At 42.5% G+C, this 24,815-nt stretch overlaps 1 protein-coding gene across 1 annotated transcript in view; it reads right to left on the reverse strand.

The window, feature by feature from the left end:
• Window positions 1-24,815, reverse strand: part of FAM107B (family with sequence similarity 107, member B) — a 267,016-nt gene that overhangs the window by 241,409 nt on the left and 792 nt on the right. The window lies entirely within an intron of this gene.

Here is a 24,815-nt window from a genome sequence, read left to right on the forward strand (position 1 = left end):
TCTCAGAGGCCATCCTGAAGAGCCAGGGCGTGGGGCCTAAGGCACCTAGAAACTCCAGGAGTTGGAAGCGAACAGCTCCAATGAGGAGGGCACCCAGGAAAAAACCACCTGGGGCCAGAAAAACAAGCTGGAAGCAAAGTCAGGATGAAAACCCATTGGTAACATCCTCAAGGCTTTCTTATGGAAGAAGAATTGCTCTCACCCACAGGCGTCTTCTAAAGGTATCCCCCGAGACAACTGCCTGTGGCCAAAGCCAAGACTTGGGGCATAGGGTATCTTTGGAAACCAGGGGGGCTGCATCATAATGGAAAGACATAAACATGGAACTCCCTGGAAAAGCATTTGTTTTAAAGCACTGCAAGCCGGGCATGGTGGCTCAAGCCTGTAATCCCAGCACTTTGAGAGAGCAATGTGGGTGGATCACTTGAGGTCAGGAGTTCGAGACCAGCCTGGCCAACATGGTGAAAGCCTGTTTCTATTAAAAATACAAAAATGAGCTGGGCGGGATGGTGCGCACCTGTAATCCCATCTACTCGGGAGGCAGGAGAATCGCTTGAACCCAGGAAGTGGGGGTTGCAGTGAGCTGAGATCATGCCACTGCACTCCAGCCTGAGCAACAGAGTGAGACTCTGTCTCAAATAAAATAAAATAATATAAAATAAAATAAAATAAAGATCATGCCACTGCACTCCAGCCTGAGCAACAGAGTGAGACTCTGTCTCAAATAAAATAAAATAATATAAAATAAAATAAAATAAAATAAAATAAAATAGCACTGCAAAGCTATCAAAGGCAACACCATTCTAGTCTCGGTTGGATGTGTGGCTCACGCCTGTAGCCTTGGCACTCTGGGAGGCTGAGATGGGAGAACTGCTCGAGCCTAGGAGTTTGAGACCAGCCTTGGTAACATAGGGAGATGCTGTCTCTACAAAAAAAATTTTTAAATTACCTGGGTGGGCCTGGGAGTGGTGGCTCCTGCCTGTAATCCCGGCATTTTGGGAGGCTGAGGTGGGCAGATCACCTGAGGTCAGGAGTTCGAGACCAGCTTGGCCAACATGGCAAAACCCTGTCTCTACTAAAAATACAAAAATTAGTTGGGCATGGTGGCAGGTGCCTGTAATCCAAGCTACTCAGGAGGCTGAGGCAGGAGAATCACTTGAACCCAGGAGACAGACGTCGCAGTGAGCTGAGATCGCCCCACTATACTCTAGCTTGAGTGACAGAGAGACTCAAAGCAAAAGAAAATTGCTGCTCACATCTGCAGTCTGCAGGAGGCTGAGTCGGGAGGATGGAGTCAACCTGGCCTTTGAAAGCCTATAGTCTTGTAGTCGGGGGAATGGAGTCAACCTGGTGCTCTAATGGCACCACTGGAGTGCAGTGGCACAATTGTAACTCACTCCTGGTTCCTTGAGCCCAGGAGTTTAAGGCTACAGTGAGCTGTAATTGCACCACTGTACTCCAGCCTGAGTGACAGAGCAAGATTTGTCTCTATTAAAAAGTAAAGAAATGAAAAACATTCAGATCTATGAAAAGTACAAACCCAGCATGCTACTTTTATTGATATTGTACAGGGGACATCACAGAGCTGTAGGACCTCCAATCTAGCCCTTAGACCCAGGCAACCAGGGACTTCTCCCACAGTGCTTAGTTAGAGAGAACCCTACTCAGAGTCCTCAGGGCCGGCACACACCCACCGTGCACCTGTGCCTCTTCTAAACCGTGCCCCCAATACTTGGGGCCCAGGAATTCCCTGACCAAACCACTCCATGTGGGGCCTTCCCCCTCAGGTGGGCCTCAGGCTCCTGGTGGATCTCACGGCAAGGGTGCATGCTTCTAGAGGGGAAGCGGGTGCCAAGGGTGGCTTTTTGGAGAGGGATGGGACAGAGTGGGAACCTGCAGGCTGTGGGGTGCATGGGCAGATGCTGGACACCCCTCAGGGTGCCATGAGGAATCGGGGTGGGCATGATGGGGGAGCTTGGCCTCGGGCTTTTTCACTCTTGCTCCAGTTCTGCAAACATCAGGAGCAGACCTGCCCAAGGCATGGTTTCCGTGGTGGCACATCTGGAAGAGGCCTGGCCCCATGTGCTGTTGACGCCCACTAGATAATGAGGAGGAAGAGCATGGGCCCCAGCTGGGCAGACGGGCTCTGCACATCTGCTGCTTCCCTTCCTCATTAGGGTCCCAGGGGAGAGGCGGAACCCAGACACAAAGACCCCACCTCAGCCTCCCCAAGGAGGATGCGCCAGTACAGACCCTCACACATGGGTTTCCAATGCAACTCTCTTTGTTATTAAAATGAGAGGGCATTTTGGGAATATGTTTGATATTTGTGCAATTTCAGATATACAGCCCTTGTCTTGCCGGGAGCTAAGTGTGCTCAGACCATACAGCGCGGTCTGTGCTTGCTTTTGTGAGCTGAACAGTCCAGCTGGGAAACCACCACTGACAAGGGGTGTCTGAAAACCTGGTCTGAGAAGCACTGGGCAGAGCTCCCAGGGAAGACAGGTTGAATGGAGTGAATTTATATGGAATTTTTTTTTCTTAGAGACAGGGTCCAGCTCTGTCACCCAGACTAGAGTGCAGTGGTGTGATCACAGCTCATTACAACCTTTACCTCCTGGGCTCAAGCCATTCTCTGACTTGGCTTCCCAAAGTGATGGAAATTACAGGCGTGAGCCACTACTCCCGGCCTCCTTATATGGAAATCATTTGAAGAAAAGTGTGAAGAGTCCTGGGATTCCTAGAGAGATCTATCACCCCTGCACAGCTGATTCTAGAGTTGACTCTGAGCTCTGTCTGCCTGATGTACGGCCCTGAGAGCTGCAGGGCCAAGAGCATGAGGAGGTACCCGGCTGCTGAGAGAAGGTTGTAATGCACCTAGACGAAGCCCAGGCCTGGGCTTCCACTTCCACCTCCAAAGGAAGTAAAGGGCTGGGAACAAGACCGGTGAGTTTCCCAAATGGCTGGGAAGACAAGAAGGTTGCAAAACGAATGAAGGGGATCAGAAAAGAGGTTTCATCCACGGCACCTCCCTTGCTCTGGGTTTCCGATGTTTTTGAAATATCCCCTGGTTTCCCTATTGTGATATTTACTGGGCCAGGGAGGATTTTTTTTCGTATCAGACTGATGTCACTCCCAGCCTGTTGGTGGTTTCTCCATATCCCATCTGCTGAGGCAGCAGACTCCCGCAGGGAGCCTGAGCCATGGGCTCTGGCCAGAGAGACAGGCAATCCATCCTTCCTGTTTGTGCTCAGCCTGGAAAGTGATGCCTGGAAAAAGGGACTAAACCAACCTCCCTGACTTCAGGGCTTCTCCCCTTTTGCTCCTTGCTCACCTCTTCGTGGTGTGATCATTTCTGAGCCTCCCTCCCAGGGAAGAAAGACAGAGTGCCTGGAAGGGATCCAGCTTTGCAGTTTCTCGATCCTGTACACTGAGAGGTTTCCCTCTCCCATTCTACCAGAAAAACATTCAGACAAGAGTTTTGCTTCCTTTCTAGGACCTAGTCCAGATACAAAAACATATAGGTTCTAGTAAACCTTAGTTGTGAGAAGAGTTTTAGTATAGGAAGCAAACTGTCAATTCTGATGTAAGCAAACCATGCTGTGGAGTTTAATCGCATCATGTATGGGGGACCTCTGTGTGGGAGAGAATCTGTTGGTGACTATAAGATAAATGCATCACTCATAAAAGCTGGCCGGGTGTGGTGGTTCACAACTGTAATCCCAGCACTTTGGGAGATGGAGCCAGGTGGCTTGCTTGAGTCACAGGAGTTCAAGACCAGCCTGGGCAATGTGGCGAGACCCCATCTCTACAAAAAATATAAAAATTAGCCAGGTGTGGTGGCACATGCCTGTGGTCCCAGCTACTTTGGAGGCTGAGGCCAGAGGACTGCCTTAGCCAAGGAGGTTGAGGCTGCAGTGAGCTGTGATCATGCCACTGTACTCCAGCCTGGGCAACACAGCAAGACCCTGTCTCAAAAAAAAAAAAATGACTCATAAAAGCTCAGCCATTCAAATAGCACATTGTATAAGAGAAATGCCAAGACTGGGTAATTTTTATCCACTAAGTGTAATTTTAATAAAGTATCAGTGTTCCCAAAGTACAAAGCTGGCCCTGTAAAGTTTCTATCTCAAAAGTTATTTATGGCATTATCAAAAAGATGGTAAAAAGAGTAATCATAGATGTAGACACACATAGGCACAAACACAATACACACACCAATGCAGGCATAGCACACACACATGTTCACACCTGCACACAAAGGTGTACACTCAGAAACATACATACATATCAACACACACATAGAAAGTTTTTATGACCACCCTTTACCCAACCACCCAAGCTCTGCCACTGGTTCCTAACCAGGATAGCAATGGCGAGAAGGAGTGATGGATGGGAGCATAAAATCCCGTTACATCAAAGCCATGAAGATTAGATTAAAAACCAAGTTCTCCCTCCCTATCCTGACACCTTCTTCATGGGCAGGTCTTCCTCGAACTTGCTGATGCTCAGGTGAAATTCACAATACACAGGAAGAACTTCTAGATTTTACCAGACAGCACCATTGTAGTTATTTGATGCTTAGTTAACTCCAAAGTGAAACTGAGCTCATCTTTTTCAGTTTTCCTCGGATCCATTATGTTTGTTGTGTGTAGATGGGTGGGAAGAAAATGAGGGGAAAGGAATGAAATAAAAGGGTAAATGTTTCCATGACTGACGTTTGTTTACTTCAATGTTTTACTTCACATCTGTTCTTCCATGAGAATGATAAATGTTACTGTTTGTCAAAGAAGAGAAGAAAATATGCTTAACATTTCCATTTCAGTAACCAGAAAAGGTATTTTATGATCTGTTTCCCCAAATTTCAACATCTTCCCCCCACCCATATAAAATATAGCAAATACAATAGTTAAAAAAAATCATCTTGAATCCAACTAACGAATTTTTTCTATCACAGATGAAAAATTTTTTTTTCTTTTTCTTTTTTTTGAGACAAAGTCTCGCTGTCACCCAGGCTGGAGTGCAGTGGCACCATCTCAGCTCACTGCCACTCCCGCCTCATGCATTCAGGAGATTCTCCCCCCTCAGCCACCCTAGTAGCTGGAATTAAAGGCATGTGCCACCATGCCCGGCTAATTTTTGTATTTGTGGTAGAGACAGGGTTTTGACATGTTGGCCAGACTGGTCTCAAACTCCTGACCTCAGATGATCTATCCACCTCGGCCTCCCGAAATGCTGGGATTACAAGTGTGAGCCACTGCGCCAGGCCACCAGTGAAAATGCTTAAAGGGAAAATGAATCCAATTAATTTGTGAAATGCATCTGCAGGGGTCATTGAGCCTCTTCTGAGTCCACGGTGCCCCGTCCTGCTGAATGGCAACGTGCGACGGGAGAGATTTCGCCACTCCCAGCTCCAGAGGTGAGATCTGACTTGACTAATCCAAGCAGAGTGGTCTTATCCCTTAAACACGAGGACAGTAGAAGAAAGTCCACACGTTTTTCTATGGTTGGAAAAGAAATGTGCCCTCTCCCTGCTAATCTTTCTCCTCCAGCTGAACGAGGATGTGATGATCCAAAACCCTAAGAACTACTGGCAGCCACATGGCCACCATGAGGGGAGTCAGCTTCTAAAAGAAGCTGACATCATGAAAAGCAGAGGCCACATGGAAGGAGCCGGTCTTCAGTGCCATCTTTGAGCCACTGTATCAAGCCACTGTGATGGCTGCCCTGACTCGGGCCTTTCAGTAACAAAAGGTGTACTTTTCTTAGTCATTTAAGCTGTGATTTCTGCCAATAAGATGCAAATGCACCTTCATAGGTACAGCAGGTCCATTGTGTTTCTGCAACCATATGGACAATTTTATTTTTCTTATTGCAATCCATGACATCCTGCATCCTTAGTGCAATCCACTACATCCATTACATTCACAAACTTTTTCCTTTTAAAATTACTGAGTCAAAGTAATTTGGGGAAAAAGAAAAATGGTTCTTAACACCAAGCTTCGATTTGATTTGTAACTACATAACTGAGGTCATCTCTGTTTACCAGGGCCAGAAATTGAGTCAAGAGCTGCTGTAATGGCAGTTTAATTTATCTGACAATATTTTCACTGCCAGAGAAAAGCATATATTAGATGAATAGAAACTTAAAAACCAACCATTTGAGCCAAGTCACAAACATGTTGGTTTCATGACTTGACACCTCCATGGAGTAGTTAACACCAACCATGGTCTAAATGAAACTTAAAATAATTCAGTGGTCCTGGAGAAATCTATTTTGAGCATGAACAAGTCCCATTAGGTAGCAGACTAGGGTTGGGTTCAGGAGAGTAGAACTACCCACCATAGAATTGAAAGTAAGATCCCCAACCTGAGGTCAGGAGTTCAAGACCAACCTGGCCAACATGGTGAAACCTCACCTCTACAAAAATACAAAAATTAGCTGGGCATGATGGCAGGTGCCTGTAATCACAGCTACTCAGGAGGCTGAGGTGGGAGAACTGGAGGCAGAGGTTGCATGAGACTCTGTCTCAAAAAAAAAAAAAAAGAAAAGAAAAGAAAGTAAGATCTCCCAAGCAAAGGCTCTGTAGCCACCATGCTACATCATCAGCCTCAATTTAATCTTACCAGTCAATTCCCTTGTAATTATTCTCTCTAGAAATCCCACCATCGATTCCTTTTTCACCCATCCTTCTCCAGAGAACATCTTTTCACTCACTGAAATGAAACTCAGCATAAAAATCCATAATCACAAGGTGTTTATATCTTTAAGATAATGAGAAAAGTATTCAGGATACTGAATTATCTTGAAAAGCTCCAAATTTTAGAGATAAATGAGACATCATTGCCTTAGAAACTTCTTATCTGCACCCCATCCCCAAATTTTCAAAAGAGTAAATTTCACTCTGAAAGTTTAAGAGATGAGATCAATATCCATTTAGCACATGGGTGGGGGACTAAAGCTCAGGTTTTTCTGACTCCAAAACCCAATAAATATACGCTACTATATATTTGTTTATGTTTCGACTGTCCCGCTAGACTGTGAAAAATTTAAGAGCAGAGGCTCTTTTCTTTCTTTTTATCTATATGATTGGCACCTAGAGCAGGCCCTAGCACATAGGAAGTGCTTAATAAATGTTTATTGAACAAATTAAAGGATGGATCAATACAATAAAAATCAGGGGGAACTTTATGGTATAGTGCCTTCATATAATCTTCTCACTTAATCTTTGTTTAATATTGTGAATATTTTTGTGGCCCATTCATTATTCTAGAAATTGATGAAGATATTAATAAATTAATTCTCTTCATCAAGCTCTTCGTCATAGTTAGTCTTGGGTGTCAACTTGGCTAGGACACAGTACCTAGGTATTTAATCAAACACGAATCCAGGAGTAGCTGTGAAAGTATTTTGTAGATATGGTTAACATCTACAATCAGCTGACTTTAAATAAAGCCTTGATCATTTGGGTGGGCCTCATCCAATCAATCGATGGGTTTAAGAGGAAAGACTGGGGTTTCCCAACACAAAAGGATTCTGCCTCAAGACTGCAGCATCCGGCGAGGTTGTGGAGAAAAGGGCACACTTCTCCACTAATGGTGGGCGTGTAGATTAGTTCAGCCATTGTGGAAGAGAGTGTGGTGATTCTTCAAAGACCTAACGACAAAAATACCATTTAACCCAGCAATCCCATTACTGGGTATACACCCAAAGGAATGCAAATCTTTCTACCATAAAGACACGCATGTGTATGTTTATTGCAACACTGCTCACAATAGCAAAGACATGAAATCAACATAAATGCCCATCAATGATAGACTAGATAAAGAAAATGTGGTATATATGCACCATGGATTACTATGCAGCCATAAAAGGAAACGAGATCATGTCATATGCAGGGACATGGATGGAGCTGGAGGCCATTATTCTTAACAAACTAACACAAGAACAGAAAACCAAATATTGCATGTTCTCACTTATAAGTGGGAGCTAAATGATGAGAACACATAGACACACAGAGGGGAACAACACACACTGGGGCTTTTTGGAGGGTGGAGGAGGGAGAGGATCAGGAAAAATAGTTAATGGGTACTAGGCTTAATACCTAGGTGATAAAATAATCTCTACAACAAACCCCCATGACACAATTTTACCTACGTAACATCAAACCTGCTCTTGTAACCCTAAACTTAAAAGTTAAAATAAATAAATAATAGAACATTTTTTAAAACCAACGAAACAAAAACCATACAAGTTCCTCTAGGGTTGGGAATTTTGTTTAATGCATCCTATGTATCTAATATAGTCAATGTTTCTTAGCAAATAATAGATTCACAATAAATATTTTTGCTGACTGAAAAAAAAAAAAAAAAAAAAGAAAGATTGCAGTGTCCAATCCTGCCTGAGTTTCCAGGCTGCTAACCTGCCCTGTGAATGTTGGACTTGCCGGCCCCTATAATTGCATGTATCAACTCCTTAAAATTTATCTCTCTCTCTCTCGGTCTCTCTCTGTTCTCTGTTCTTTCTCTCTCTTTCTCTCTCAGTTCTGTTTCTTGAAAGAACCCTGACTAATAAACTATTCAGTGGGCCAGATGGAGCGAATCCAAAATTTCTCTGCAGAAAGTTGAGAGATTGAGAGGGCAGCCTGTGCGATGCAAGAAACCACTGCAGGATGACTTCTGCAGGAAGCTGGAGAGGTGTGAATGAGACCTCAAAGCTGCAGTGTCACATGGTGAAGCCCAAGCAGGAAATCTGTAACAGCTAAAGAAAAGACGTTACCTTTGAGGATTTCTTAAAGCAGGCAGAGTCTTTTTCTCATAATGTCCAAGGTAAAGGAAAACCAAGATCTCCCGTGGAAATCATTTGGTTGGAATCCATTCTAGAGAAGGAAGGATAAAACCCTCTAACATTTTTCTTCTTTATTTTCTTCACAAAACCATCTGGTTGGTTTTGTTGTTGTTGTTGTTTTGTTTTGTTTTGTTTTGTTTTTTCTTGGAGGAACAAGTCATGGAGCTTGAAGGTAAGTTTTGAAAGATCTCCAGTTACTCACCAAGTATATAATTATGCTTTGGAGACAAATATTTGAAGGATGCCACTGATTCTCTTTGCAAGATAGGAGGGGAAATAAGTCTACGTGCAGCATGCATAAGCAGAGTAATTTTTGTTTTAAGTTTCCAAGGAGATTTGACAAGGCATGACTTACAGATTGTGAACGAGTCATTTAAAAATGCTGAATATGTCATGGAAACTTCCTTTTCCCTTCCTACTTTGCTCTGCCCCTGATTTGACAAAGGAATGGCCAGGAATCCTTCACACCTGGTAGTGGGAACTGTTTTCCTTAAGGAACTTAGAAAATTGTGAGGATGATGGAAGCCGTTGCATGATGCTGACTAGGATTTTTCATTGCCTATTTCACAGAAATACTGCCAGCCAGTTCTCAGAGCCCGGCTTTCACAAATCCTCAGTCTCCATGAGGTAGCTCAGTGGTTCCCAATTCTGGATGCATGTTAGAATCACTAGAGGGAGCTTTTTAAAAATATGGGTGCCATAGTTCCATCTCTGAACAATTAACTACCAAGTTCTGGGGTGTTTGCATTAGTATTAGTAACCTTTTAAAAACTCCCCCAAGTGATTCTAAGCATCCAAGAGCAGAGCAGGGCCTGAGAGCCTCTGCACAGGGTGGGAGGAGAGCATGGCACAGGCAGCCCTAGATGCTCAGCCTGCCTCCCCGTCCGGAGTGAACACCAATAGGCCGGCCCCTGAGAAATCCAGGAGTGTGAAATGTGCATCTTAAGTTAAAAGTCTGAGGCCATGAGTGCTGGCATACCTGCAATCCCAGGACTTTGGGAGGCTGGGGCAAGAGGTTCACTTGAGGTCAGCAGTTGCAGGCTAAAGTGAGCTAGGATCACCACTGTACTCCAGCCTGGGCAACAGAGCAAGACCCTCTCTCAAAAAAAAAAAAAAAAAAAAAAAGCTGGGCGCCGTAGCTCATGCCTGTAATCCCAGCACTTTGGGTGGCCGAGGCAGGCGGATCACCTGAGGTCAGGAGTTTGAGCCCAGCCTGACCAACAGGGAGAAACCCCATCTCTACTAAAAATACAAAATTAGCCAGTCGTAGTGGCGCATGCCTCTAATCCCAGCCTCTCAAGAGACTGAGGCAGGAAATCGCTTGAACCTGGGAGGCAGAGGTTGTGATGAGCTGAGATGGCGCCATTGCACTCCAGCCTGGGCAACAAGAGTGAATCTCAGTCTCAAAAAAAAAAAGCAGCAAAGGTCTGGGCTGCTGACATATATTCCCAGGTAGGTGAAAGAATATAGAACAAACAGTGCCAGCAGACTGATTTTTTTTTTTTTTTAAATCTTTGTTTTTTAAGCATTTACATTTTAACACTGTCTGCTCATACAGACACTATTCTGGCCCCTTCTCTGCCATTCTTTCCTGACACCATCCCCAACACCAATTTCTGGTCTGGTGCTTACCTCAGTTGACGCACTTATTAAATGACACTGCTGTGTATTTGTTTCTGTGTCTCACTATGTGTATTTGTTTCTCCCACTAGACTATGAAGAACTTGAGGACGGGGGCAGTGTCATTTTGTCTTTTTATCTATTAAGATTAGCACCTAGAACAATGCCTGGCACCTAGAGGGCATTTAATGAATGTCTAATGAATGTTTATTGAATAAATTAAAGGATAAACCAATAAAATCAAAATCGAGGAGACGTTTATGGTACAGAGCCTTCTTTTCTTTTTTTTTTTTTTTTTTTTAGATGGAGTCTCACCTCTGTTGCCCAGGCTGCAGTGCAGTAGTGCGATCTTGGCTCACTGCAACCTCCACCTCCTGGATATAAGTGATCCTTGTGTCTCAGCCTCCCGAGTGTCTGGGACTACAGGCACCCACCAGCATGCCCGGCTAACTTTTGTATTTTTAGCAGAGCCAGGGTTTCACCATGTTGGCCGGGCTGGTCTCAAACTCCTGATCTCAGGTGATCCACCCGCCTCGGCCACCCTAAGTGCTGGGATTACAGGTGTGAGCCACTATGCCTAGCCGAGCCTTCATCTTTCTTATTATTTCACCCTTGTTTAGCATTGCTAATATTTTTGTGATCCATTCATTATTCTAGAAATTGACAGAAACAATTTAAGGCCATGTGGGAGAATAGGGTCCAAGATAATTTTTTTCCCTTGAAGAAGAAACTGTGTATTATTCAGATTTGAAACAAAGTACTCAGAAAATTATATTTTCAAGTGAACTCTGTTAGAGGGTTTCCTTTCGACTGTCCTCTTTACCCATTTCCTGGCCCCTCACTGAAATTTCTTGTACGGCAGAGAACTAACCTTTGGATGTGCCAGTTTTCCTGCTTGCAAAATAAGGATAATCACTTTTATGACTGTAGTACTATATTAGAAACAGAATTGCTTATACAGAACTTTAAGCATTACAGGAGAAAATATAGAATACTAATAACATAAATAATGATACCACTGAATCAGGAACAGAAGAAAACAGAGATGCATTGACCTTATTATTCTCTGTGACATTAATAGCACATGGAGAAGCATATAAATAATATTGGTCACAATAATGAGACATCTAACTATATTAAGCATATTACCAAGAAGAGATTGATGTTTTTTCACAATTCTAGCTTTACGATGCTTTTAGTTGAGGTTTTTTCTGATATGCAGAGAACTCAATATCTAAAAGATGTTTTCAGTTTATCTGATTTAAGTATGAAGGATGTAATCTTGCACTTAATGGGTTACTTTCTAAATTGGAGAGTAAAGCCAAAGACATATATTATAGTTCCAGATGGGCAGATCACTTGAGGTCAGGAGTTCGAGGGCAGCCTGGTCAACAAGGTGAAACCCCATCTCTACTAAAACTACGGAAATTAGCTGGGTATGGTGGCACACGTCTGTCAATTCCAGCCACTTGGGAGGCTGAGGCAGGAAAATCACTTGAACTCTGGAGGTGAAGGTTTCAGTGAGCCGAGACAGTGTCACTGCACTCCAGCCTGGGCGACAGAGCGAAACTCCGTCTCAAAAGAAAAAAAAAAAAGACATAGAGGGGTGTTTCATGAGACAAAAAGTAATTTAATTTAATCAGGAACACATAATTTCAAATAAAATCTTTATCAGGTTATTTCTTTTGTGCCTACTCAGTAATTAGTATGAAGTCTAACTTTAAAGTGTTAAAGTCTTCATTCATTTCTTAGAGCAACAAACTTTGATGGGGGCCTAATGTGTGCTGAAGATGCTATGAAGAATCAAACATTGGTTTTGCCTTTGAGTCGCTTGTTGCTAGGCAAGAAGCCAGAGGCAAATCAGCATGTGCAATATAAGATAATAAATGCTAAAATGGCAGTTAATATTTATCTCATTTCTGTGGTTTATTGTTAAAAGTACTCACACAGTTATACACACTTTTTCTCTACACTGGGGCTTTTTATAAGTGAGATAATACATCTGCATAGTATTTAGTTTGAGTAAGAGTTTCTGGGTTTTGCCACTAAAAGCATGCTAAGTGATACAAGCAGGAAGTTTAGGAAGGGAGATAGCTCTTTTTTCTTTTTTTACTTTTTGCGACAGAGTCTCGCTCTGTCACCCAGGCTGGAGTACAGTGGTGTGATCTCAGCTCACTGCAACCTCTGCCTCCCAGATTTAAGCGATTCTCCCACCTTCCTCCCAAGTAGCTGAGAGCACAGATGTGCTCCACCACACCTGGCTAATTTTTGTATTTTTAGTAGAGAGGGGTTTCACCATGTTGGCCAGGCTGGTCTTGAACTCCTGGCCTCAAGTGATCCGCCCACCTCAGCTTCCCAATATGCTGAGATTACAGGCATTGGCCATCACACCCGGCCGATGGCTCATTTTTGAACACATTGAGTTTGAGATAGCTGTGAGGCCACCTAGAGACTTCCCAGGGGTAGTTAGGTCTATCTTTGGAAAACACAAACTTGTAACAGTTTTGGACTATTTTAAAATACTGTAGGGTGAACGCTCTGAGTATCTCTACCCTAAGGACAGGCAGTTGGGCCTGGAGTGGTTCCATGGCATCATTGAAGACCCAGGTTCTTTCTTGTATTCTGCCTAGGTTTTTTTTTTTGCGTGTGACGGAGTTTCGCTCTGTCTCCCAGGATGGAGTTCAGTGGCATGATCTCAGCTCATGCCACTTCATCCCTAGATTGTTTGTTTTTCTTTGCAGGCTCCTGCTCTCATGCTCACAGGATGGTGACAGCAGCATTGGGCATCCCCTCCTCACCCAATGATAGCCAAATTCACTCACCTTCTTCCTTATTTTTCTGCTCGAAAGCAAAGTCAGTTTTGGTGTCTACACTCCCAGATGGTTAATTAGTGATTGAAGAACCCTAATCGGGAACCTGCACCCAGAGGGGGCTACAGCAAGTGTTTCACAGGAGGCTGGTGGAATCTGAACCGGAGGGTTTGTGAATTAGCATAAGAGACTTGGGACACCATTTTTTCACTTGTGAGAAGAACGGTATTCAAGAGACGTGACTGACCGGCATCTTTGCCTTTGTAAAATGAAGTATAAGAGGTCGAGGCAGACAGATCACCCGAGGCTGGAAATTCGAGACTAGCCTTGCCAACACAGTGAAACCCTGTCTCTACTAAAAAGTACAAAAATTAGCCAGACATGGTGGCATACACCTGTAATCCCAGCTACTCGAGAGGCTGAGGCGGGAGAATCGCTTGAACATGGGAGGCAGAGGTTGCAGTGGGCTGAGATCGTGCCGCTGCACTCCAGCCTGGGAGACAGAGCAAAACTCCGTCATGAAAAAAAACAAAAAGAAAAAAAAGAACATGACACATTCAAATGTCCAAGTCCTCTACAGAAGCATCGTGGATCTTGAACCTCATTTGGTCCCTTACCCCCATTTCATTAGAAGCCTTGACAGCTTTGCCATTCGAATATTGTTGTATTCCTATATGTTAATTTACTCATGCAATGAGCTACTATTTAAAAGGACAGAGGCTAGGCTTGGTGGCTTATGCCTATAATCCCAGCACTTTGGGAGGCTGAGGGAGGTGGATCCCCTGAGATCAGGAGTTCAAGACCAGCCTGGCCAATGTGGCAAAACGCCATCTCTACTAATAGCACAAAACTTAGCTGGGTGTGGTGGCAGGCACCTGTAATCCCAGCTACTCAGGAGGCTGAGGCAGGAGAATAGCTGGAATCCTGGAGGCAGAGGTTGCAGTGAGCCGAGATGGTACCACCGCACTCCAGCCTGGGCAACAGAGCAAGACTCTATCTCAAAATAAATAAATAAATAAATAAATAATGAAAGGACAGAATCTGGTGACTTTCTTCAGTATACAGGATCAGGAAATAGGACTCTTTTGTGCCTGCTTTCCAGCAGATGTTTGTACTTGTGGCAGAATTTACATGAGACACTCTCTATTGCAATGTATCACCAGGGAGCAAGCTACAAGAGGGCAGACATGTAGCCCCCAGGTGCCTCTAATTGTTAGAGGCTACCAATATTTGCTTCATGGTTTTGAATGGTGAAAATACCTCAGGCCCATTTGCAACATCACTGCACCAAGTCACTTCTCCCTATAGAGATGCAAGCCTTACGCAGCCAGGTCAGAAGGGTTCCGGCAGAAACTTGGTCAAAAGGGCTATCTTTCCTCAAGACAGCACTTCTGGAACCCTCAGAAAAGACCTGGGGATGAGAGCCATCTGGGAGATCCATCACCTCCCCAAATACCAGGATCTAAGCCACTGGTCTCCTTGTTCCATTATTATGTCAAGTCTGTCCCCACCTGAAATGTTCAGCTGGGTCAAAAAGGAAAAATTTCCAGATAGAGAGGAATTATCACTGTTTGAGGGTATACACATTGCTGCCCCATTCAAGAGCCTCCTTAGACAGAGTTCCACTCTTTATTCGGCTTCTGTGTCTATGATTTTCTTGCACCACTATTCATAGTCAGAAGCGTGGTCAGGAATTCCTGGTGGCCTGCAGCTTCCCATCTCTACTGCTGCATTTCTTCCCACCTTGAGTTGGTATACCAGAAAGCAGATGGGTGAGAGTGGTTTTACAAAAGGGGTAATTTTGAATTAACTCTAGGTGTTCATATAAAGAGTTTGCACTTTTACACGATCATGCATTGTTTTATATCAAAAATTCCTTCAGTTTTAAAAGTCAGCTTCTCATTTGCAAATAGTCCTGCACTAATTATAATTAATAGGTTATGTGAGGCACATTGTACTACCTTTTTTGTTGAGATTTCTTGTTTTAAGTTACAGGACCGTGCAGGTAACTCATTTGGTGGGAAGTTTCTCCTTTACGATGGGCAGTCAGATCTTGCCTGTAGGTTCCAACAGTTGCCTCAGTTGTCATTTTCCATTTAACTGAACATGAAACACACACAAACCAGCTTTTCAGAACAAGATCATAAACACCTCCCACAGCATTTTGATGTCCTTTGTGGAGGATTCCCCTTCCTCTAACTGCCTAAAATTTCCAACCTCCGACCTCCCCTGGTGCAGAATTACAAAACCAAATGTCAACCTCACACTGGAAAAAGTGTTAACTTGATGAACCATATTTCCTTTGGAAAGGAGGAACTGCAAGTGGAAAACTAAAGGCAGTTCAGATCAGGTTAACCATGTCTGTGGCTGGAAAAAGAAATCTCTAATTTCCCATAATTGATATGGCACATCCACTCAACCAGCCCCTGGGGTTCCTGGACTGTAAGGCATTTTAAAGTTTCCAACATACCCAGTGAGTGGAATCGTGAAATTACTATTTTTTAACTGATGCACAACTGCAAGTTATTTCATCAAGAGACTGGAAATTTCAGCTATACACACGTAGGTATTTTAGAAAAATAGGTCTTGCCAATAAATCAAAATCTCCGCAGTGACTCTTTGGGTAGGCACTCTAGGCCATTGCTGATGAACAACGTCAACCCTGAACTTGCATTTTCTACCTCTGAAAATTGAGGGCAAAGGGACAACCAGGTCATAGGCAGATTGGTAGATTTTTGTCTGACGAGCTGGAAATAAGTGCTGCTCAAAGATACGGGTCGGCCTCTTCCGTTTGACTCTCTCTCCCCCAACATATCAATTCCTACTTACAGAATATGCTCTATTTCTAACTGAATTGTAAATGCAATAGTAACCTCACTTGAAAATGGTGCTTTAAAATCTGGTTAAATTATTCCCTCATCTTTTATGTCTTAGCTTGGAATATAAGTCGATGCCTTTCATCTCTGAATTGTCTGAAAATTTTGCATTCTTGCCGCTCTCTGCAGTCTTTTATGGAGAGTTGCCAATAGCCAAATCTGCACCACGTAAATTTTTATAGTTTATGAGAGCTATTCATTTATTGCATTCTAAGAGAAGCCAAGAAGCTGCCTCTCTCTTTTCCGGTTGGGATGCAACTGAATATCCAGATTGGAAAATTCCTGACTGGGTATATCATGCACGATCATGCCACTGTGTTTAACATCTTTTGAAAGCAGAAACCTGGCATAAGAAATGATCAGGGCTTAAATGGAATGGAATGGGATTCTCACTAGGTCATTCAAATATCTTTCATGTTTGAGAAGGGAGGGACAGTTAGTAATTTTGCTCAGCAGATTAAAAAGGAACTAGAAAATTAATGTTTGATTGCAATAATCTATTATTTACCACACATTTTAAAATGTTGATGTCAAATAATATGTTTAACAGAGACCTTCACTGATAAGGCATTTGCTTTGGTGGGTAGGCTAAAATTCTCTCATCTTCTGTTCAGGCTCACAGGGAAAGGTAGGGAAGGTTTCATTCTAAAGAAATGCAGGAAAAATGGTTTGTACCAGAAAATGGAAATATAGCCCAGCAAAGCTGTTCCCAGTAATGCTATGAGATAAGGGGGATGCAGAGTGCAGGTGGGATGAGGGGTGATGGGTGATGACACATGAGTTTATAATAGGCTTCCAAGCAGCACTGACATCTACAGATGGTACCCCCAAGTCTTGGCTTCCAAACAACTTCAAGACATTGAAATAAAAATCAATATATTGAATATCAGTTACATATAGAAGTGAACAAGAATTCCAAGAGCTTTTTTGTTAATAGATATCTGAGGAGTCTCCCAAACACCCAATTTCAATTAAGATGGCTTCAGGGGAACATGGTTTGAATCTGCCTCTAACCAAGGAACTGAAACTGAATTAATGAAACGATCCGAGGTGTTAGAAAAGACTGTGCCAAGAAAAGAGGAAGGATGGGCATGGAGCCTAGACAAGGAGAGCAAAGGAAAGGTTACTTAATTCTTTGCCGCATGAGTCCTGCACAGCCCACAGAAGTTGTGTCTGGCCTGTTGATCTGAATTTCCCATGCTGCTTGGAGGGTCATCATTAGAGTGGAAATGGATTAGATGCTTAGTAGCCTCACTGAGTTTCAGTTTCCCTATCTGGTAGAACAATAGGAGGTGAGTTCAGAGTGGTACTTTGTATTGGGTTTGGGGCCACTGTAGGGGAGGGAAATAGGGAGCCTTTGGAGGATTTTGAGCAGAAGAGTGAGTGGGATTATCAGGAACTAATATTGTAAGAGGACTAGCAGAATCAAATGAGCTAGTACTCATTTGATGATCAACGAGTGGTACTTGTAATTGCAATAGCTCAGTGATGCTATCAAAGTAGCCCCTGTTCACCAAGACTGATTCAGGAAGATGTAGAAAATCTGAATAGACCTATAACTGGTATGGAGATTGGATCCATAATCAAACACTGTACAACAACAACAGAAAGATTTGGATCATGTGGTTTCACCAGTGAATTCTACCAAACATGTAAAGAATCTTTCTCAAACTCCTCCAAAGAACTGAAGAGGAGGGAACACTTCCTAATTCATTCTATAAAGCCAGCACTAACCTGATACCAAAGTTAGACAAAGATACTACAAGAAAAGAAAACTGCAGAACAATATCCCTGATATATATATAGAATGAGAGAGAGAGAAAGAGAGAGAGACTCTCTCTGTTGCCTAGGCTGGAGTACAGTGCCACAATCTCAGCTTACTGCAACCTCTGCCTCCCGGGTTCAAGTGATTCTCCTGCCTCAGCCTCCTGAGTAGCTGGGATTATAGCCCCTCTACCACACTCAGCTGATTTTTTTGTATTTTTAGTAGAGACAGGGTTTCACCGTGTGGCCAGGCTGGTCTCAAACTCCTGACCTCATGTGATCCACCCACCTCAGCCTCCCAAAGTTCTGGGATTATAGGCATGAACCACCGTACCCGGCCCCTGATGAGCATCAATAGAAAGATCCTCAACAAAATACTAGCAAACAGAAATCTGCAGCATATTAAAAAGATTACACCATGACTAAGTGGGATTTGTTCCTGGAATACAATGATGGTCAACATAGAAAAATCAATCAATGTAACATACCACATTGACAGAATGAAGGAAAGAAAACACATGATCATCTCAATTGATGCAAAAAAAATTAACAAAATTCGACACCCTTTCATAATAAAAAAAAATACTCAAAAAGTTAGGAATAGAAGGAAACTACCTCAACACAATAAAGTTCATATAAGAAAAACCCACCACTAGCCTCGTATTTAATGGTGAAAGACTGAATGAAAGCTTTTACTCTGAAATCAGGAACAAAACAAGGATGCTTACTTTGCTACTTCCATTCAATGCAGTATTGTAAGTTTCCACCAGGGCAATTAAGCAAGAAAAAGAAATAAAAGGTATCCAAATTGGAAAAGAAGAAGTAAAATTATCTATTTGGTGATGACATGATCTTATGTGTAGAAAACAAAAAATGTATAGAACTAATAAATAAATTCAGCAAAATTGTAAGATAAAGACCCCTGCACAAAAAACAGTTGCATTTCTATACACTAACAATGAATACTCTGAAAAGGAAATTAACAAACAATTTTATTTACAATAGCATCAAAAAGAATAAAATATGTAGGAATTAGCTTAACCTAGGAGGCAAAAGAAGTGTACATTGAAAACTATAAAATGTTGCTGAAAGAAATCAAAGAAGACATAAATATAATAAATGGAAAAATATCCCGTGTTCATGGATTAGAAAATGTAAGACGTCAATACTGCTCAAAGATATCTATATATGTAATGCAACCCCTATCAAAATCCCAATAATGTTTTTTGCAGAAATAGAAAAATTCATCCTAAAATTTATATAGAATCTCAAGATACCCCAAATGATCAAAACAATCTTGAAATGGGAGAACGACATTGGAAGTCTCACACTTTGAGATTTCAAAGTTCACTACAAAACTACAGTAATCAAGACAGTGTGGTACTGGCACAGACATACAGACCAATGGAACAGAATGAAAGCTCAGAAATAAATCCTCACATACATGGTCAAAGGATTTCAACAAGGGTGCCAAGATCATTCAATGGGGAAAAGACAGTGTTTTCAACAAACAGTGATGAGAAATTTGGATATCTACATGCAAAAGAATGATGGTTGTGCCACAATGTGAGTATACTTAATGCCACAGAATTATATACTTTAAAACAGTTACAATGGTAAAATTTATATTATGTGTATCTTATCACAATAAAATGAATCACTCTCCTTCCCCTAAGTCTATGCTTTCCAACAAATTTTTGGTTATCATTTCTCTTCACTTGTGATTTTCCAATGGGGAGAATCATGGCTCAGTCAGTGCAACCTTGCCCATTAATTCTCAAAGCTTACAACTAAATGAGCATCCTGACTTATGCATCAGATTCTTGTAAACTATGTCTCACCTCACCTTCCTGCTGTCCCTGTTAGGTTTATTACCATGGCCTTGATGCTTCAACCTTCCTGACTCTAATCCATCCTACACGTACCCATGGATTTGCCCCTGCTAAGTGAAGAGTAACTACAGATGTTGTCCCCATTGTGTGTTATTGGTTCTATTCTAATACACAGTGCTTGCCTTGAGCCCCTGTGTCCCATGTGTCACTAAAACAGGAAGATAAAATCAAATTGACCCTGCTGTATCCAGCAACATAGGGAGTCTCTATTCTCTTGGAGCAAGCTGACTGACAAAGTTGTGTTTAGAGACAGCAGTGCTGAGGCTCAGACCCCAGAAATCAGCAACCACCAGAGCCTATGAATCTTCAGGCCACTGCTGGGGTGCTAGGATGGCTTGGTTACCACTTCTCTGCCCAGTTGCTAAACCAACCTGTTACAAAAATCAATGCAGTTGTCAATTCCAAGATGGGCCCTGTTTCCCTTCACTTTTGTACAATTGACATTTTTGTTGGTGGTGGTTTTTTTTTTCTTTCTTTCTTTTTAGATGGAGTCTCATTTTGTCACCCAGGCTGTATTGTAGTGCTGCAATCTCGGCTCACTGCAACCTCAGCCTCCCGGGTTCAAGTGATTTTTGTGCCTCAGTCTCCCAAGTAGCTGGGATTACAGGCACCTGCCACCACAATCAGCTAATTTTTTGTATTTTTAGTAGAGACGGAGTTTCACTATGTTGGCCAGGCTGGTCTTGAACTCCTGACCTTGTGATTCACCCCCCTCAGCCTCCCAAAGTGTTGATATTACAGGCGTGAGCCACTGTGCCCGACCGCAATTGACTATTTAAAAACCCCGCAAAATGATTTCCCAAACTACAATTACTATCTCTTCCTATGTGAAGCTGGCTACTCCCAGTTCAAGTACAAACTAGATGGAACTTACAACTGCTGTAGGAAGACATTCTCAAACTACCAAACTACTCTGAAACTTTTAGTTGCTTAGTGTGTGAACGTTCCCTTTCTAATACTACATACATCACTGGGAGAGAGAGGAGTGAAATAGCACCATTCAACTGGGCTAGGTGCAGTGTCAAGGTGGATTCGCAATTAGAACAGAATAAGATCGAAGACCCTATATTCCAGTCTCCCCTGTCTTCTTCCCAAGGCTGAGCATGGAGCCCCTTCCTGTGTTTGTATTCCATCCGGTGCTGAGCCATAAGCCCTCTCATACTGCGTTGATTCTGCCTGTTTACCCAGTGGAATTTCCCACTAGAATGTCAGCAGCCTCAGAGATTGAGTCACAATCATCCATGTTTCCCCAGGGCTAATGCTATCCTCACATGGAGGAAGACCACAACAACTACTGGCTAAAAAAATAAACAGCAGGCCAGGCGTAGTGGCTTACATTTGTAATCCCAGCACTTCGGGAGGCCGAGGCGGGTGGATCATGAGATCAAGAGTTCGAGATCAGGCTGGCCAACACAGTGAAACCCCATCTCTACTAAAAATACAAAAGTTAGCCAGGTGTGGTGGGGGGCGCCTGTAATCTCAGCTACTTGGGAGGCTGAGGCAAGAGAATTGCTTTAACCCGGGAGGCAGAGTTTGCAGTAAGCCAAGATCGCACCACTGCACTCCAGTCTGGGTGACAGACAAGACTCTGTCTCAAAAATATAAAAATTAAAATTAAATAAAATAAACAGCAGTACTGCTGAATTGCACTGAGTCTACACTTCCACCAATGATAGGACGCTTCAACTACAAGACTACTAAAAAAGGGAAAAGTTATCATTAAAAGGTACTAGCAATTATAAGACACATTCCCATTTGAGGGTTGTTATCATTTTGGTTTCAGGTCTGGAACAGAAAAGAGATGAATACAAAAAGGTTGAAGACTGATCAATAGCATTTCTTCAATACAGACACGTGCGCCGATCGTTACACCAAACAAAAATGCTTCGTATTTGCTGAGTTTGTTTAGCTTCATTACCTCAAGCTTTTTCTCTTGAACCAGACATTGTTTCCAATGTAAATGAGCCACCCTTCTGTGTGAACATCAGGTAACTAAAGATAGAGAGAGGGGCTTGTCCCCATTTCTTACCTATTTTGTCTGAGGCTGAACTGAAAAAAAAAAAAAAAAAAGGATTATTTGTGGCCTCTACCGAGGCAGCTTAAATAATGACGATCAGAACATCCAAAAGGGAAATATTTTTGCTGCCAGGCAAGATTGTAATAAAAGCATCTCATTCATCATCTGCTAAGGGAAAACATGCCATTGCAAAATCACTTGGTAATGAAAAATCTGGGCAGTTCTAAGCCACTTTAATCAGAAGATCTCAAAGCAATCCCCCACACTGTCAACAGCAAAGCTTTGTCACTAGCAGGATGCAAAATGGACGTCTTCTGTGGTGTTATACACCATGAAGCTATGGTAGAAAAGGGTAAACGCAAATGAATAAAAACAAATAATAATAATTATTGAATATCATTAAAAGGAGTTGGTTATTGGATACAAAAGTACAGTTAGAAGAAATAAATTCGAGTATTCAATAGTACAGTGGAGAAATTATAGTTAACAATAATTTATTATGTATTTCAAAATAGCTAGAAGACAGGAATTGTAATGTTCCCAACACAGGGAAAAGGTAAGTGTTTGAGGTGGTAGATATCCCAGTTACCCTGATTTGATTACACATTTATACATGTATCAAAATATCACATGTACCCCAAAAAAATACAACTGTGATATATCAACTAAAATAACAGCAAATAAAAATAAATTAAAAACAAATAATATTGATATCTACATATAAATATATGGAATTAATTTATTTATTTTTGTAGAGATAAACCTTCGTTATGTTGCCCAGGCTCGTCTCAAACTTCTGGTCCCAAGTGATCTTCCCACCTTGGTTTTCCAAAACCCTGGGTGATAGGCATGAGCCACTATGCCTAGCCATATGTATGATATTTAAATGTGATTGCATATCAAGTGAGATCATGTATGATATTTGATCTTAAATCCTCAAACATTACACATTTAATTAGTAGTAGAAACACATTACAATTCAGAGGATGGACTTTGGAGTCAAACAGAACTGGGTTCCAGTCCTGTCTCTGCCATGTCCTCCCTTGGTGGCCTTGGACAAATTTCTTCCCCTCACTAAGCATCAATGCCCTCCTCTGTAAAATGCACTGGCCGGGCATGGTGGCTCACACCTGTAATCCCAACACTTTGGGAGGCCGGGGATGGGGGTTAATCACAAAGTCAGGAGATCGAGACCATCCTAGCTAACACAGTGACGTCCTGTCTCTACTAAAACTACAAAAAATTAGCCGGGCGTGGTGGCACGCGCCTGTAATCCCAGCTACTCAGGAGGCTGAGGCAGAAAAATCTCTTGAAGCTGGGCGGCGGAGGCTGCAGTATGCCAAGATCGTGTCACTACACTCCAGCCTGGAAGACAGAGCAAGACTCCACCTCAAAAAATATATATATATATATATGCACCTCACTGTCACCAGGCTTAGCTGAGATACTCCGGGTAAAGCACTTAGAATAATGGCTAGCGAACTCCAAGTGCTCTGCACGGCTTAGCTCTTGGTGTTTGAACTAGAATAGATGCCCATTTGCCCACAGCATGCCTTCTTCCTGCACTTCCTGGCACTTGACTTCAGTGTTTGCATGCCATCACTGCTCCCTGTCTGGTCTCACTTCCTTCCCTGCCTGGTTTGGATCCCACAGTCAACTGCTGCGTGTCTTGCCTCGTGGAGCCTCTCCCACTTTATCTCCCTGTTGTTCCTGTCTGGATTGTTACAAGGTCCTCTGTGCTCCAGCCTTCCCAACTGTAATCCGCCCTAGGCTGTAGACTACCCGTGGCTTTGCTCCTGCAAAGTGGACACTAAATGTGGATGTGGCCCCATTTTGTGTTATTGGTTCTATTTGAATTCACATGCTTATCTTGAGCCCCTGAGTCCCATATGCGACTAAAACAGAAAGATAAAGTCAAAGTAACCCTTCGTTCTTGCTGCTGTCTTCAGTAATACAGAGTGGTTCTGCATTGCTGGAATCTCTGCTCAACAGAAAGTCGTCCAGTTCATTAAAACTGTAAGTCATTAGTTCCATAAATAGCCAACAAATATCAACTTGGCCTTGAATTCTAATCAGCTACCTACAACACTACCAAAAATACCTTAATCTGGCTGTGGTTATACACCGGACATTTTGGTTTTTGTTGGCTGGTTTTTGGGTTTTGGTTTAGTGGTGCTAGAAAAAAACATTGTAGTCTTTGCCGTAACAGAGGATTTGGTAAAACTCTCTGTGCAATTTCAGGATGCAGACGACAGGCCCAAGCTTCCATCATTTCATATAAACCTGCAGGGTGTCAAATGAAACTATTTTTTAAATGATGTTTTAACCCTGTCTTTGCTGGTTGGCTGTGTTCAACCCTTTAGAGTACACCCTTTAGAAAACCTTTCTTCTGTCCTGCATCTCCAAACTGGGATTACCAGGAACTTTGAAATAATTGTGCAGCTCCATCTAATCAGAATACTCAACAATTAATATTCACTGATGCCAAAAATGGAAAGAAAATAAGTAAATTACTCTTAAGAGCAGTGGCACCTTTTTTTTTTTTTTCAAAATACTTCCTCCTCCTGCCTTCAACTCTCAGAAGATTATCACAAAAACATCCACATTATGAATAGTTTTATAGGTCAGTTCCCTTCCGTACCACTAGGCATACACTGATGATCATTTCCAAATTTTCCCACACCGCTTTGCTATCATGTGATTTATTTTAAGTAGAAGCAGTTTTGTGAATTCCCTAGCCAAACTTTTTAGATTGTGGATTTTCATATAAATAAATTTACAGGCCGGCTGGGGGGAAACAGAAAAAGCAAAAGAATGCTTTTGTAAACTATCTTACTCCTAATCTTTTATTGAGTGAGCCATCGTTGGCTCCAGGGCACTCTAGCCCATTAATTCAAGGTCAATTTCAGTCATTGCCATGGCTCCAGTGCTTATTATCATCGCCTCATGCACATCTTTTGAGAATACTCTGAGAATTTACACGATAAC

This window comes from Colobus angolensis, unplaced genomic scaffold, assembly GCF_000951035.1.
Source record: "Colobus angolensis palliatus isolate OR3802 unplaced genomic scaffold, Cang.pa_1.0 Scaffold133, whole genome shotgun sequence".
NCBI classification, from domain to species: Eukaryota; Metazoa; Chordata; class Mammalia; order Primates; family Cercopithecidae; genus Colobus; species Colobus angolensis.